The sequence below is a fragment of the Xenopus tropicalis genome, chromosome 5 (assembly GCF_000004195.4).
Source record: "Xenopus tropicalis strain Nigerian chromosome 5, UCB_Xtro_10.0, whole genome shotgun sequence".
Classification (NCBI taxonomy): Eukaryota; Metazoa; Chordata; class Amphibia; order Anura; family Pipidae; genus Xenopus; species Xenopus tropicalis.
In genome coordinates this window covers 24,007,560-24,022,809 of record NC_030681.2, presented here as the reverse complement: position 1 = coordinate 24,022,809, position 15,250 = coordinate 24,007,560, and the positions used below count along the sequence as shown (strand labels likewise).

At 42.2% G+C, this 15,250-nt stretch overlaps 1 protein-coding gene across 1 annotated transcript in view; it reads right to left on the bottom strand.

The window, feature by feature from the left end:
• The window catches only part of sptbn1 (spectrin, beta, non-erythrocytic 1), a 119,539-nt gene extending 104,732 nt beyond the window's left edge, over positions 1–14,807 (bottom strand). Inside the window, exon 1 of the mRNA NM_001375351.1 lies at positions 14,367–14,807. The gene's annotated coding sequence lies outside the window, so the exon portion shown is untranslated. The remainder of the gene's footprint in view (positions 1–14,366) is intronic.
• Positions 14,808–15,250: the final 443 nt, after the last annotated feature.

Sequence of the window (15,250 nt, the reverse complement as noted above, 5' to 3'; positions counted from 1 at the left end):
AGGCGACAGCCCTGCCAACAAGTATAACTGTGCTCCCATGAGAACAAAATGCAAACATGGCCTTGCCCCTGATCAGCCCCAGCTTCACCTCATTATGCCAAAACAATATCCATTCCATAGTCCTGTCCTCTGGAGTTGGAAGCAAGTTTGGGTACCTGAAGTCAAAGTTGGAGGTCCCATTAACTGAGGAGATGGGAGTCAGAGGTGAAGGATTTATGCACAGACTCCATTCTCTGTCAGGTCTGTGAAGGCAGATTCTTGGAGTTGGAAGCAATTTTGGGTACCTGGAGTCAAGAGTCGATGGTACCATAAACTGAGGAGTCAGAGTCAAAGGATTTATGCATCCACTCCACAACCCAAGCTTTTGCACCTTGGGCCCCAACCTTTTTTCAGAAGCCCCTCAATGGACTATTCCTTAGTACCCCTCCTTCCTGATAGCAGTCCTGGAGAGCTATTTTACATTCAGCGTTGCCATAATCGAGCATGGGGCTATGTACATCCACCCGACCATCAACTGCCCACAACCTTTCATGAATGGAAAGATGTAAAAGCGCAATATTTATATATTTATATATTTAAGTATGGTAAGATTCTTTAGTAGGCCACTTCATATTATATAAACCATCACCTTTAGATGTTTGCAGAGGGCACAAGGGCATTACTTGAGAGTATATTAAATGAATTGACACCCAACACAAAACCAGTTAGAAGCTTGCAGACAAGCCAGTACTAGATAACTGCATTAACTTAAGTGGAAGACAGGAGCAAACGTCTATTCTTGCTATATTTATACCTGTGAACCAGTCAGGATTTCAGGTTATTCTTGGCTTGTTTCTGACCAACAGGGCAGGAGTTGATCTCAGTGTTGCTGGGATTAATCTTTCTAATAGCAGATGGCTAGGCCTACAGCAATGGGACAGCACACTACATAACCCAAGCTAAGTAGCATTAGAACTCTCTAAGCAACTGCTCAATTAAGCATTTTCACAATTCACTTAAGTCTTACAGCCTTCTTCTCTGGTAACAAGATAACTGAATGGTGGAATTGGGGCAAAGCAACAGTGTGTAAGCATCAAACCTAAAGGCCAGTTAGTTAGATATTTGGTCAAGTTGCATTTGCTGTCCAGGTACGGGACCTGTTATCCATAATGCTAGGTGTCATTCTGTAATTTGGATCACCATACTTTAAGTCTACTATAAAATACTTTAAACATTATATACACCCAATAAGACTGTTTTGTCTCCAATAAAGATTAATTATATCATAGATGGTATTAAGTACAAGGTACTTTATTATTATTACATAGAAAAATTGAATTTTGTTTAAAAATCTGAATTATTCAATTAAAACTGAATTTGGGAGATGGCCTTCCTGTAATTCAGAGCTTTCTGGATAATGGACCCAATACCTGTAATGCATATAAGCAAGGGAAGGCCTGAGAGCCAACAAAAGGCTAACATAACCTCAGTGCCACAATGCCTTTTAGGCCTTATTCAGACTTTCATGCAATAATCAGATTCTTACCAAATTCAACCCCAGAATGATTTTGATGTCATATGACATATATGCAACATTTGTATGTCAGTTTTTCACCATTATTGAACTGCAGTAAAGATGCTATTTAGCAAGGCCTTAGGCAAGATACACAATAATGACTGTGCTGCAGTGTCCTGCCCTTATTCCCACTATTTCCCTACTGCCAGGCCCAGGAACATTCATTTTCCTCCTACACCAACAATCTTCATGGTAACAAAAGACTACGAGGGGAAGATATGAGGATGCCAGAAGCAGGATTCTTTCCCCTTTCACCAAATTGCCTCTAATATCAAGGTTGCATCAGTTTCCATGGTACCTAGCATGCACGGGAAGGGGGGCAATCCAAATGACTGGTGATTATGTCCCTTTCTCTATAGGCCCTAAGCACAATATAAATATTAGAATGTAATAATGCATGCTGGAAAGCAAAGATGAGGATTAATAGAAAAGGAATGCCAAGCGTGCATATGTAGAGCCCAGCGTGTGTTACTGTACTGTGTGTTATTGTACTGTGTGTTATTGTACTGTGTGTTATTGTACTGGCTCACTCGCCTGCAAAACATGCAGCACATTACACTGCCGCAGGATTCCTATGGGACCCAACCACACCTCTCCCTGCTAGCCCAGCGCCTCATATTGTTTCTCTATTCCCTCATCATCCTCTCAAACGCTGCTTGTTTTCACTTCATACAGAAAAATGGGAAATACAAAAAGGGCTGCATTTTTTGGTGGTTACGCTAGCAAATTAGTAGCAATTACGAGCGGCCTGTGCAGCATATGGGCAGACAGGAAGGGGACTGTTTATATGCCAGTCTCCCACAACTAAAACACACTCAAATTCTCCTTCCACCAGCTAGCCCTCACGCAAAAAAAAAAGTTTATTTACATTTTGGGCTCTACAATTTTAAATGTGAACCCTATGTACATGATCATTTAAAAAAATAATCTACATGTGTTTTAGCAGAGGCATTTCTCAGTATTGTCTATAGCAGGGTATCTTCTGGTGTTTTGTAGCCATGACAAGTAGCTGCTACTAAGTAGCTCTGTGTGTCTTTGCAAAATAGATAGTAAACTGTGTAAATGGAATGAAACACAAAGATACAGTATGATATGGTTATCTGGCTGTAGCCTATTCACCCTCAGACATTCTCAGATACTAATGGCGCAAAAATTCCAACGGATGAGAAAAGGCTAAGGCTGTGTATATGGATCAACAGTCTGCACTGAACAAGGGAAACTTGTGCTCACCACTAAATTTTAAACTATTAGGGGCTGATTTACTTACCCACGAACGGGTCGAATGGAGTCCGATTGCGTTTTTTTCGTAATGATCGGTACTTTGCGATTTTTTCGTATGTTTTTTCGGATTCTTTACGAATTTTTCGTTACCAATACGATTTTTGCGTAAAAACGCGAGTTTTCCTATCCATTACGAAAGTTGCGTAAAAAGTTGCGCATTTTGCGTAGCGTTAAAACTTACGCGAAAAATGCGCAACTTTTCGCGTAAGTTTTAACGCTACGAAAAATGCGCAACTTTTTACGCAACTTTCGTAATGGATACGAAAAACTCGCGTTTTTACGCAAAAATCGTATTGGTAACGAAAAATTCGTACAGAATCCGAAAAAATCGCAAAGTAATCGCAAAATGTTCGTTTTCAAGTCGGAACTTTTCCAATTCGGGTCGGATTCGTGGGTTAGTAAATCAGCCCCTTAGAGTAAAGACACATGGGGCTACTTAGTAGCAGGTACTTGTCACGGCTAGAAAATACCCTGCCATAAACAATTGCCTCTGCTAAAACACAAGGAGAGACAATTATCACTAAATGATCAGCAATTTCTATTTATGTAGTCGTGACAAGTAGCTGCTACTAGTAGCTCTGTGTATCTTCACTCTTAAGGGCTCTGGCACATGCGGAGATTAGTCGCCCACGACAAATCTCCCTGTTCGCGGGCGACTAATCTCCCCGAGTTGCCATCAGTTGCCATCCCACCGGCGAACATGTAAGTCGCCGGTGGGATGGCACACGTGGCGCGATTTCGGCAAATCGCCGAAAATGCCTCGCGAGGCAACTTCGGCGATTTGCCGAAATCGCCTGCGCAGCGTGTACCATCCCACCAGCGACTTACATGTTCGCCGGTGGGATGGTAGTTCGGGGAGATTAGTCGCCCGTGACGAGGGAGATTTGTCGCAGGCGACTAATCTCCCCGTGTGCCAGAGCACTAACAAAACATCTTGTCTTATCTTCTAGCAGTTAGACTGGCTAAACAGAAAATCTAATCTAAAATAAAAAGGCATAAAAAGAAGTTACAGAAGAGAAGAATCTTTTAGTAACAGAAAAAACAAATGGTCTTGAAAGACATTTTAGAGGGTATTCTGACCAAGTTAATATTTGGCAGGAACAGCTCAGTTCAAGTGCAAACCAGACTGGTGAACATCATACTGCATTCCAGTGCATCTCCCTTGTTAAAGGAACGTATTGTAGAACGTTAACGAGAGCCAAAGCCCTATTTGCTTGCATGCAGAGAGTTCATCGAGCAGAGCTAATATGTATATATTATACAGTATCCACATGGTGTGCAACAAAAAGTGAATTTATAGCATAAACTAAACGGTCACTTATTCATAGAGTAAACTCCCTCACATGGTACAGACAGAAGGAAAAGCACTGTGGTACAGTAATATACAGCATGAGATAGAGATGGATACAGTAATGTATAACAGATAGGAAAATATGTGCATAAGTTCATACTCAAGGGCGACACATGGTCTTTCCAATGATACAAGTCATAGCTGGGGACTTATTTAGTGAACAATAAAATCAATGAAATATTTGCTTGTCTGACTTCTCTTGCTTAGTAAACAATACCAATTAAATGATTAAATAAAACAATCAAGTTACTGATTGTTAAAGCCAAAATTTCTTATTATTAACATGATAATAAAATGATCAAGGCCACAGCATCATTATTCAATGGAGGAGAATTCAAATACTCTCAGCAAAAAAATAGTATGTTTTACTGAGCATTTTCAAAATATCTGTTTAGCAACCCCGTACACATCAGAAGATCATTACACTTTGCCACAAAGCTGACCATAAACACAATTAAAACAGAACAAAATCTTTTTTGGTGTATGCTGGGTTGATAATTCTGTTTCATATGTCTGTACTATAGGTATCAATTTGTTCGTTGACAGGTTTGGAAATGTCGTTTGCCAGTGTATCACATGGGCTTGTGCATGGTGTGTCAGTATATGAGGACGTGAAGTAGAACCGCTGCTCGTTTGAGCTGTCGGCCATATCAAACGGAACAATAAAAGGTAGCCATAAAACTAGTTGCGTTCACCCTATTCCCTTGTAACATCTGTAGATCTAACTGAAACTAACTTGCTGGGGCTATATAAATAAATGATGATGAGGATGATGACTTCCATTAAGCCACTGTAGAGCACTCTATCCTCAACCAATTACACCACTCAGAATATCCAGGTCCATCAAAGACACATTGTTGCTGCTGCAATATGCAGCTTAATTCATGATATAAAGTACCATTAACCGAAGCAGAAAAGTGCTATTAAACCATTCTGGGACCTTTATTAGATCTTCGTGTGTGTAAGCAAAGTCTTCTTTCATCTGCTTCAGGAGGAAGTCCAACAGAGGAAATGAGAGCTTCTTGTTTATATCCACACCCAGGGACCCAGTGGGATTACAAAAGTTCCCTAAATTCAAACTTTCCAAAGCCAATGGATATATTAAAGCATTAAGGAAATATTCTTGCATGGAAAAACATTGTATGCTATTCTTTGTATAGTAACAATGTTCCATGCCTACTGCACCAAGGTCTCTGTTGTCTTTTTGCCCTATGCCATCACGCCACCCTGTCTACAGCAAGTTACCAAATGTCACCCACCCAGGTAAACTCTCATACCTCTTGTAAGGATCAGCTTTCAAAAACTTACTAGAATCAGGGTGCAGGCAAGCAGCATACTGACCTATGAGCCGGCAGAACGTCAATGACAACATGCCACATAGAGAATAAGAATAACTGGCTGCTAGGGGGTGAATCACAAGCCACTCACGTGTATGGCACACAAACAAATATCTCATTATTCTAATTCCCTCTAATTCCAGTTTTTAAAGAGTATGAATCATGAATAATGTTCAAAACTCTTAGTTATTAAGTACAATAGCTGTATTTAATTATAAGGTTTCAATGGAAGCTTCCCATAAAAAAATAATAAAAAAATGTATTATATGCACTAATATACAAAGAAACTATACCTATATATAGGTGGAGTTTATCTTCCATTACAGAACCATTATTTAAACGCTAAAATATAAAATTACATCTCATGACAAGGCTTTGCTCATAGAAGGTGGCACTGGCTACCCAACCCTTAGTGATCGACAGCCTTATCAGGAGCTGAGTATGAGCAAAGCCTTGTCATAAGCTATAAAGGTGTGTGACCGGTTATCCAGACCGCTTGGGACCTGGGGTTTTCCAGAAAAGGGAATTTGGATCACCTTAAGTCTGTTAAAAATGTATTTTTTAAATAAACCCAATAGGACTGTTTTGCCTCCAATAAGGATTAATTATAATTTTGTTGGGAACAAGAATAAAGTTTCTTTTGTTATTATCCCAAAGAATAAGTAAAATGTAGAAAAAGAGCTTTCTGTTAAAAGGTTCGGATAATGGATCCCATACCATTAGATGTTATATTGACTTGGATATTTTTATTCAATGGCCTTTTTCTTATTACAGCCTCATTGTGGCCCATTTATTATACAACAGACATGGCTGCCCAGGTTATGTGTCTGGTTTCTGGATTACCAGTTAGTTTTCCCATCATTCACCTTCATTTTGAAGACAATATTCAACAGCACCAATCCTTCTCAGTCTCACATAATCTAATTATATAATCTGATTTTCATGCTATTAGCTTTAATGTCTGTACCTTGCTATTTCTTCTAGCAATTGTCAGTAGATCATTTTTGTTTGCCACGGTACAAATAATAAAAAAAAACTGATGATAAACAGTAACCCCAGGTATGGAGGCATTTATGTTCACTCACTATGGAAATATAGCCACAAATAAAGGATGACTAACAAAATATGCTGTCATTTAAATATACATTTTGGCTGTTTACATCCAGCTCCACAAAATGTTTTATTCCAGACTCTTTGTGTAGAATAGAGCTGTACTTCAACAACAGATGGAGGGGCCTCAAGGGCTAGCTTTGGATCAAGCTAACTCATCTATGTTCCCACAAACATTTCTAGGACTGCAAGCTTACAATGTCAGCACGGCTTGACAGTTGGCAAAAGTCAGGGTACAAAATAAAAACAACCTTTTCAGATATTTATGAGTTAATAGACAAGCCCCCCTTTTTTAGTTTGGCTCCCTCACCAGGGCCAGCAATACAAGGCCATACAAAAGAAAATTGCCAGCATTTGTGTAAACTTGGGTAAAAAGTATTGAAGAATCTCAAATAAACCTTATAGGGGATTTGTCGAAATTAAAAAGAACAAAATCCAGGTTAATATATATGAGCAGGATCACCCGCCTTCTGGCAAGTCGTTTAGGGTTGGGTAATAAAATACACTGACTGCCAAGGTACAGTAACCACTAGTAACCAATAAGCAGGAAGCATTTACAGGTCACCAATTTAAAAGCAAATATCTATGCTATGGGTTACTGCAATTTATGCCATGATTTCCAAATGTGCTTTTTCATAGTTTATTACCTGTTGCCAAGCCCTTTCAACCACTAACCATCTTATGCCAGCCGAAGTCTCATATCAATATAACCTGTTGCTCTCCAGTCATTACATTCTTGTTTATTCTGTTTTATTTCAATGCAGCAATATATTTGGTCCATTTCATAGATGTCCTGCTCTCAGATGCTACTTCCTCCTCACACACAGGGTAGGCTAAGGAAGGTCAGAATGAATTCCATGGCAATATCTGGGCTACTTGCCCCTCTTCCTGTCCACATATCATCGTCATTAATCTTTCATCTTTGTACTGTTCATGCCACACTTACAAAGAAGCCCCTGTCCCTTGGCAGAACTACACGTTGCTTTTCAACTGCACATCTGATAACTGCTTGCCCCCAGCATGCTAAATACAGCACGTGCAATACAATATGCTTGCGCTGCCATTCTTTTCAAGTGAGGCTCTGTTAACTCACCCTCAGCTCTCAGTATGTCATTAAACTGCAATTGCTAGTATCCTGCCAGTGGAAGCCTAATTTAGCAACAACATGTTATATAATAGAGTATATATTGTTTTATTGCTGGCACTTTAGATTTGAAAAGGCTTGGTTCTTCCCTTATTTCCCCAGGCTTTTATGACCTGCTTATCATTTGGTGGGTTGCCCCCAATTTACAATTTGTATTTATAAAGGTAATGGTGGTCACTTACGAAAAAGGATATGGACCAATAGAATTATACAGGTATCGGACCCCTTATCCAGAGACCCATTATCCAGAAAGCTCCGAATTACGGAAAGCCTGTCTCCCATAGACTCCATTATAATCAAATAATTAGGATTTTTAAAATTGATTTCCTTTTTCTCTGTAATAATAAAACAGGACCTTGTATTTGATCCCAGCTAAGATATAATTAATCCTTATTGGATGCAAAACAATCCTACTGGATTTAATTAATGTTTTATTGATTTTTTAGTAGACTTAAGGTATGAAGATCCAAATTACGGAAAGACCCCTTATCCGGAATACCCTTGGTCCCGAGCATTCTGGATAACGGGTCCTATACCTGTACCAATATATTTAAGGTGCTAGTAATAATTACAAATACTTAGTCAATTAGATATAAATAGTAGTAAAAAGTAATAACAGGAGTAGCCTTAAAATTATGTCTATATATATACAAGCTAATGTCTGTAAGAATGATGAGAGAGATCATGAAACTATCAAGACAGATTGTTAAAAGGTACTTATGTTACCAGAGTAACAGCAAGATTGGCGGGGCACAAGGAAGGAAAGCCAAGAGCCCAGCACATTAACATGTGGATGAACAGACAGAAGGGTGCCAGTCGGATAGACCACACACAAAGTATAGTCCATCCATTTGTGGATTTGTGGTCAGTTGATCTAGAAGGCCTTCTGTTTTGATTGATCAGCAATGGTGTATTAAAAAACAATTTGATCAGCCCCATCACTTAATGACAGGTCCACATGGGTCAATGCACATAAGGTTTGGTCAAAACGTTTTAAAGCAAAACAAAAATACTGCCCATTCCCTTAGCTGTCTTAACTTTGCCAGACGCGTTACACACATACACACCCACACACTACTGTTGTAGTGGACTGCTCCCTGCTGTAGGCTATTCCCTCTCTGCTGTCCCTGTAACACACAAGCTATACCAGCTATGACATTTATCTAGAATTTTTCTGATGAAGTCATCCAAAGATAGCTATGTACAATGACATATATATATATTATATATACAACGTTTCGAGTACTGACTGTCAGTACTCAAAACATTGGATTTTTTTAAAATAAATTAAAAAAAAAAAAACATATATATATATATATAAAATTATAATTGTTACAGTCAAAATATAGCCCGTTTAGCTCTCCTTTTTTCCCTTGCATAGACCATACAACACAGGAGCATAGATCATGGTGCATGGTAAAACCTTCTAAAGAAAAATATTTTGATCTGATGGGAGTGGTACCTTGTTATCAGCCAGAGTAAAAAAACTCCCAAATAAGATAATCCTCCATAATACAAAACAGTCTTCACCAAATATATTAACATTTAATAGATTTAACAAGGGAATTTTTTGTCTGAAGCCACGGACTGGGCTGTAGGCAGCTGCCCATCGGGCAAACACACGGCTCTTGAAATGCTTATCCGAAGTATTGGAAGTATTTCAAACAGCCTGAATCAACACATGGGATGCAAGTCCTACTGCACTCATGTCAGGCAAAGTATGCAAGGCATCTCCACAGATGTTGGCTTCCAGTATGTTATCTATGAAATAATCCCCCTCGCCAAGCAAATGTGCAGGAAGGGGAGGGTCCAGCAGCATATTTGGGATCCACTACGACATCAAGTCTCACGAAATGAGAAAGCTGAGATTCACCGTCACCTAGTTATGATGCTAAAGGGCTGGGCCGTTCTGGATGCACAGTTCGCTAGACTGTATAACTGTAGGTCCCAGTAACCGTACAACAATCAGTCATACAGTGATACAAAAACATAAAAGAACTATAAGAGCAGGCCTAATTGTTTTGTACAAATGGACCAGTCAGTTTTGTGCCACATAAAAAGCAAAATGAGGACAAAATGGATAAAACTCCAAACAAAAGAACAAAAGACCAAACTTGGAATAAAAGTAAATATTGCAAGCAGGAGTGGTATATTCTTGAGGTACTGGCTCATCGGGATCTCTTGACCACTGCCCAATTATTACATCACATGTTGAGTCCATGCAGACCCATCAAGAAAGGATCACATTAAGGGTGAAGACACAAGGAGCTACTTAGTAGCAGCTACTTGTCAACACTACACTAGAAAATACTCTGCTATAGACAATACTGAGTACTGCCTCTGCTAAAACACACGTAGAGACAATTATCAGTAAATGATCAGCATTGTCTATTTTGGTAAGCGTAACAAGTAGCTGCTACCAGTAGCTCCGTGTGTCTTCACCCTAAGGGCTATGGCACATGGGGAGATTAGGGGAGATTAGGGGAGACTAATCTCCCTGAAATCGCCGGTGGGATGGTATACGCGGCGCCGAAGTTTCCTCTCAAGGCATCCAGTGGGATGGCATTTCGTGGAGATTAGTCGTCCCATGTGCCACAGCGCTAATACAGCAGGATTTTAAAGCCTTCCCAATCGCTAGTTTGGCAAACCCTGATAGAGGTCAGAAGCCATTGTTTGCCCCGTACATAGGTCACTGACTCATTCCACAATTATTGTTTCCTAGGGATGCACCAAATCCTTTTCATCACAAAAAACATGGAAGTTGAAAATCTTTCACTGCTTGTTGGGTGCGAGGTCTTCTTTAAAGCCTCTTTTGCCGAATCTGCATATGCAAATTAGGATGTGGTTCTGGTTCGGGATTCAGCCGAATCTTTCATGCAGGATTTGGGGTTTGGCCAATTCGGTGCATCCCCGTTGCTTTCTAAATCAGCAATGCTCCTCAATCCAAGCTCCAATCTAGTTGTCGCTTGCTGAACTTTGTACAGGTTATACATTGGTAAACTTAACAAAAAAATGATCTTCCATGAACATATGAAATACAGAATTAATTTCAAACACATGATTATTCTGTACAATTCTGCATGCAGACATGACTAAACTCATATTTAAGCAAAGCAGGAAGAAAATGGATCTATAACCTTAATCTTAAACAGTCTGAAGATATTTAACAAGCTGGAACACAATTTTCCCTATCTGAACAAAGACCTAGAATAATATCCATAAAAATGTTACAAGCCCAGAGAGACATAGCTCTGTATACATTCCAAAACCAGAAGAGCCTTTTAAACATAGCTGAATTCAATAGTTTTCCCTGAAGCTGTATTATATCATACAATATCTAGTGCTGAGATTTCCAGACATTTTTAGTGCAACCTTCGGTCAGGTCACCCCCTTAGGCCCTACTTGCCTTTCCTTTACAAAGATCAAGATCGACCTAAAGAGTATTTACTACTGAGCTCCTCCGCCAGCAGGGCGTGGGATAACCGAGGCCCAACATCCCACCCTCTTCAACTTAGTTCACCTGGGCAATGGTAAACACAGATTTTTATGATGCCATCACCCTAGAATAATGATTTAGTACCAGGGAACATTAGGATTGATCTTTTGGAAGGTAGGTCAGGGATTGGACATGAACTGTTTCACTTACTTACTTACTACAGGCTCCATAAAAACATATTTTTCTTTTCATTAAAATCCAGGTACCAAATTGGCTGTATCCTAAAATCCCAAAGGGCTCAAAGACAACTGTAGTTCCAAATGTCTAAATGTCTGCTGTAAGTGGCTCTTTTGGCCACGGGATTCATAAAAACAAACTGGAAACTCAAGCACATATTGGATGAAAGTAGGATCCATGGTTAATTCCACTGCCACTGCAATGCACCTAGCATTATACCCAGCACTACAGAGCAACATAACAGCATTCACTTGGTCCAAATATCAGTATACAGGTGTGTTTGTATATGTGTATATATAATATATACATATACACACCTGCGGGAACCAGCTGATGGCAAGATGGCCACTACCACAAATTCTCGCAACCCCTCTTTGAGTTGTCTGAGAATGGACCAGCCACCTTCAAGGCTCACCGGGGAACAGAAGGGTTAACTGACGAGAGTTGTAGACCGAATGCTTCTGGATGTGACCGCACTAAATCTGCAGAACTGTTATTTAACCACCCCCACCGCCTTCAAAGCAGGACACCATGACAAGCAATATTCTACATCCAGAACAAGTGCAGGCTGTCCCAATACAGTAAAACAGGGAGGACCACCTCTGATCACTAGAGGGTGTTGGAAGGGATATCATCCCCGTGCAAGGGTGGGGTTGTGAGGGGCAGAGCAGCGTATGCCCATCCAAAAAGACTGTTTGCTACATGGTGCTGCATCATCTCTCAGCAGTGCATGCCGCCTCTTTTGCTGCATTGAATCTGTCAGCCCCCCCACACCCAGATGGTTCCTCCCTATACAAACACCATGGAAAGTACCCGTCGGACTGGCCAGCCGTTAGATGCTATTGGTACTTGCCTCGAGCTGATGTCACTTATTAAAGGGGTTAAACACAAAAAAAAACACCTGATGGTCCTTTGAGGACACAAATCCAATGGTATCGCATAGCAACCCAGGCAATGACTGCCACCCGTGGAGAAACAGAACTGCTGAGTTAAAAGTGGGGAGAGGAGATGGGGCGGTGGGGTGGGAACCATGGCAATGACCCAGCCCTGTGACGCCAGTGGCCAGATGGACTAAGACAAATGACAAGCATCTTGATATATACATATACAGAATAGAAAGCAGAGGGCACGAGAAGGAGCATGCTGGGTACCACTGTATATGTACATGCACTGGGCATTGCTGATCCCCAGTCTGTAGCTGCTGAACTATATATCCCCAAATCCCACCCCATTGGGCATGTAACACCATACATTTCTGCAAGATTAACACACACAAGGCAAGAAATCACCTTCACTCCTAGGACCACGCCTGTTCCTAGAGCTCCAACAGGTAGGAAAGCGATATGGGCACAACTGCCCCCCTCACTGGCATCTATATTACGTTATATTGTGCCAATGATGCATAGAATGAATGGATGAGTAATGACTACTGCTTTATACCATTCCAAACATTCCCCCCAACCTTATAGCAAACAACTTACAGCTCTCTGACAGCAGGGAGTTCAACTACATCTGGGGGGTTGCAGGTTTGGCCCACATGGCATGACAGTGGCTAAATAAGTGCTGATCACTAGTCAACCATGTAGCCTATGGGCTGAATATGTGCTGATCACTAGCCAACCATGTAGCCTATAGGCTGAATATGTGCTGATCACTAGCCAACCATGTAGCCTATGGGCTGAATATGTGCTGATCACTAGCCAACCATGTAGCCTATGGGCTGAATATGTGCTGATCACTAGCCAACCATGTAGCCTATGGGCTGAATATGTGCTGATCACTAGCCAACCATGTAGCCTATGGGCTGAATATGTGCTGATCACTAACCAACCATGTAGCCTATGGGCTGAATATGTGCTGATCACTAGCCAACCATGTAGCCTATGGGCTGAATATGTGCTGATCACTAGCCAACCATGTAGCCTATGGGCTGAATATGTGCTGATCACTAGCCAACCATGTAGCCTATGGGCTGAATATGTGCTGATCACTAGCCAACCATGTAGCCTATGGGCTGAATATGTGCTGATCACTAGCCAACCATGCAGCCTGTGGATTTTTTGCATTTTTGCGGATTCCTTGATGGTTATGCAGCCTGTTGACTGAATATATGCTGATCACTAGCCAGACATGCAGCCTGAATGTGTGTGATCACTAGCCATCCAAGCAGCTTATGGGTTAAATATGTGCTGGTAACTAGACGGCCATGCAGCCTATTGGCTGAATACGTGGGATCACTAGCCAGCCATGCAGCTTATGGGCTGACTATGTGCTGATTATTAGCCAGCCATGCAGCCTGTGGGCTAAATATGTGCCGATCCCTAGCTAGCCCAGCACCCTGTGAATGGCAATTGTGCCCAATGTTAAAAGGACAATCTTTCAAGCCCAAATAAAGGGCAATCCCAGTTGCAGTGATAAAGCAATGGGGGTGGGTTCTGCTGCAATGGTGCAGGCAGGAGCATCTGGGATCAGTCTGCAGCTCCTACTGGGAAAGTCACAGAGAGGAATGATGGAGTCACATACAGGCATGGGGGCCACTATACAGTCAGGGAAGGGGGGGAGCCTTAGGGACCCCATGAGAAAGACACACATCCATCCAGGGCGGCTTGGCTCAGCTGAATTCTCAGCCCCAGCCTAATGTACAACCAACACTGTGACTACAATTCCCAGAAGCTCCCGCTGGCTGGCTGCTAGGAGCTGTAGTACCGCAGCAGCTGGAAGGGACCTATTCATGTAGCGGCAGCCCCAGGAACCCCTCCCGGGTAAGGGCACATCTGCGCACCTCCTCTTCGCTGCAGCGGTCTCCTCGCTGGTCTCCTGGCAACCGCTCCTTGCCATGGCTCGTCTTCCCATCGCCCCCAAATCCTCTGCACTAAGGAGGAGGGAAGGAATAGCGGGAGACGCCGGCTCCTTACCTGAAACGCACTGATGTGTGGGAGCCTGCAGGAGCTTCTGCCGCCTCAGCGCTGGGCACAGGATGGAAATGAAGGGAGTGACTGGAGGAATCCGCAGCCTCACCTCACACACAGCAACAGCTGCACTGATTCTCCCCCGGAGAGGGGCGGGTAGAGAGGGAGAGCCAGCGCCCGCACCGCCACAGCGACCCCTACAGGAAACAGAGCATAAAGGCACCGAGGCCAGGGGAAAGGCACAGGCGCCGCCCTTGTCTCTCAGCAAAGAGCTGATGTCCTTCCCTCCCCCCCCCCAGCATCACATCCAGGGCACCTCCAGCTGGAATAGCATGCTCTGACTTTTCCCTGTCCCATCCTACAGGATGCCCCGCTTGGAAACAAGCTTTCCATGGAGGAATGTTCAGGGCTGCAGCTGCCTCTGTCTCATAGTGGCTATTTTTGGCGCAGGGCTGTGCCCCAACCCCCCCCCCCCCCCCTCCCTTGTCCAACAATACAGAGAAATCCGTGCCCACCGAGCTGGTGCCCTCCTCATGTAGCAGAGAAACAACTGCCATTTACTAGTCTTCTTGTCACCTACACACAGGAACAGGCTCTTTGGCTCTCAGTCGCTTTGCTGTGGGGACCAAAGAGCCAAAGGATCATTACCCTGTAGATTGTAAGCTCTTGTGAGCAAGGCCCTCTCATCCTATTGTTACTCTGTATTCCCTTGTTTGGTAAACTTTTTAAGATCCCTGTTTGTTTAAATTTATTGTGAAGCGCTGAGTAATTTTCTGGCGATATACAAATAAATGATGATGATCCATGCAGTAGTAGCTCCTAGACCCACCACTAAACCTTTTATAGGTCCAACATTATATAAGTCCATGCAGGCCAGCTGCTCTCCTAGT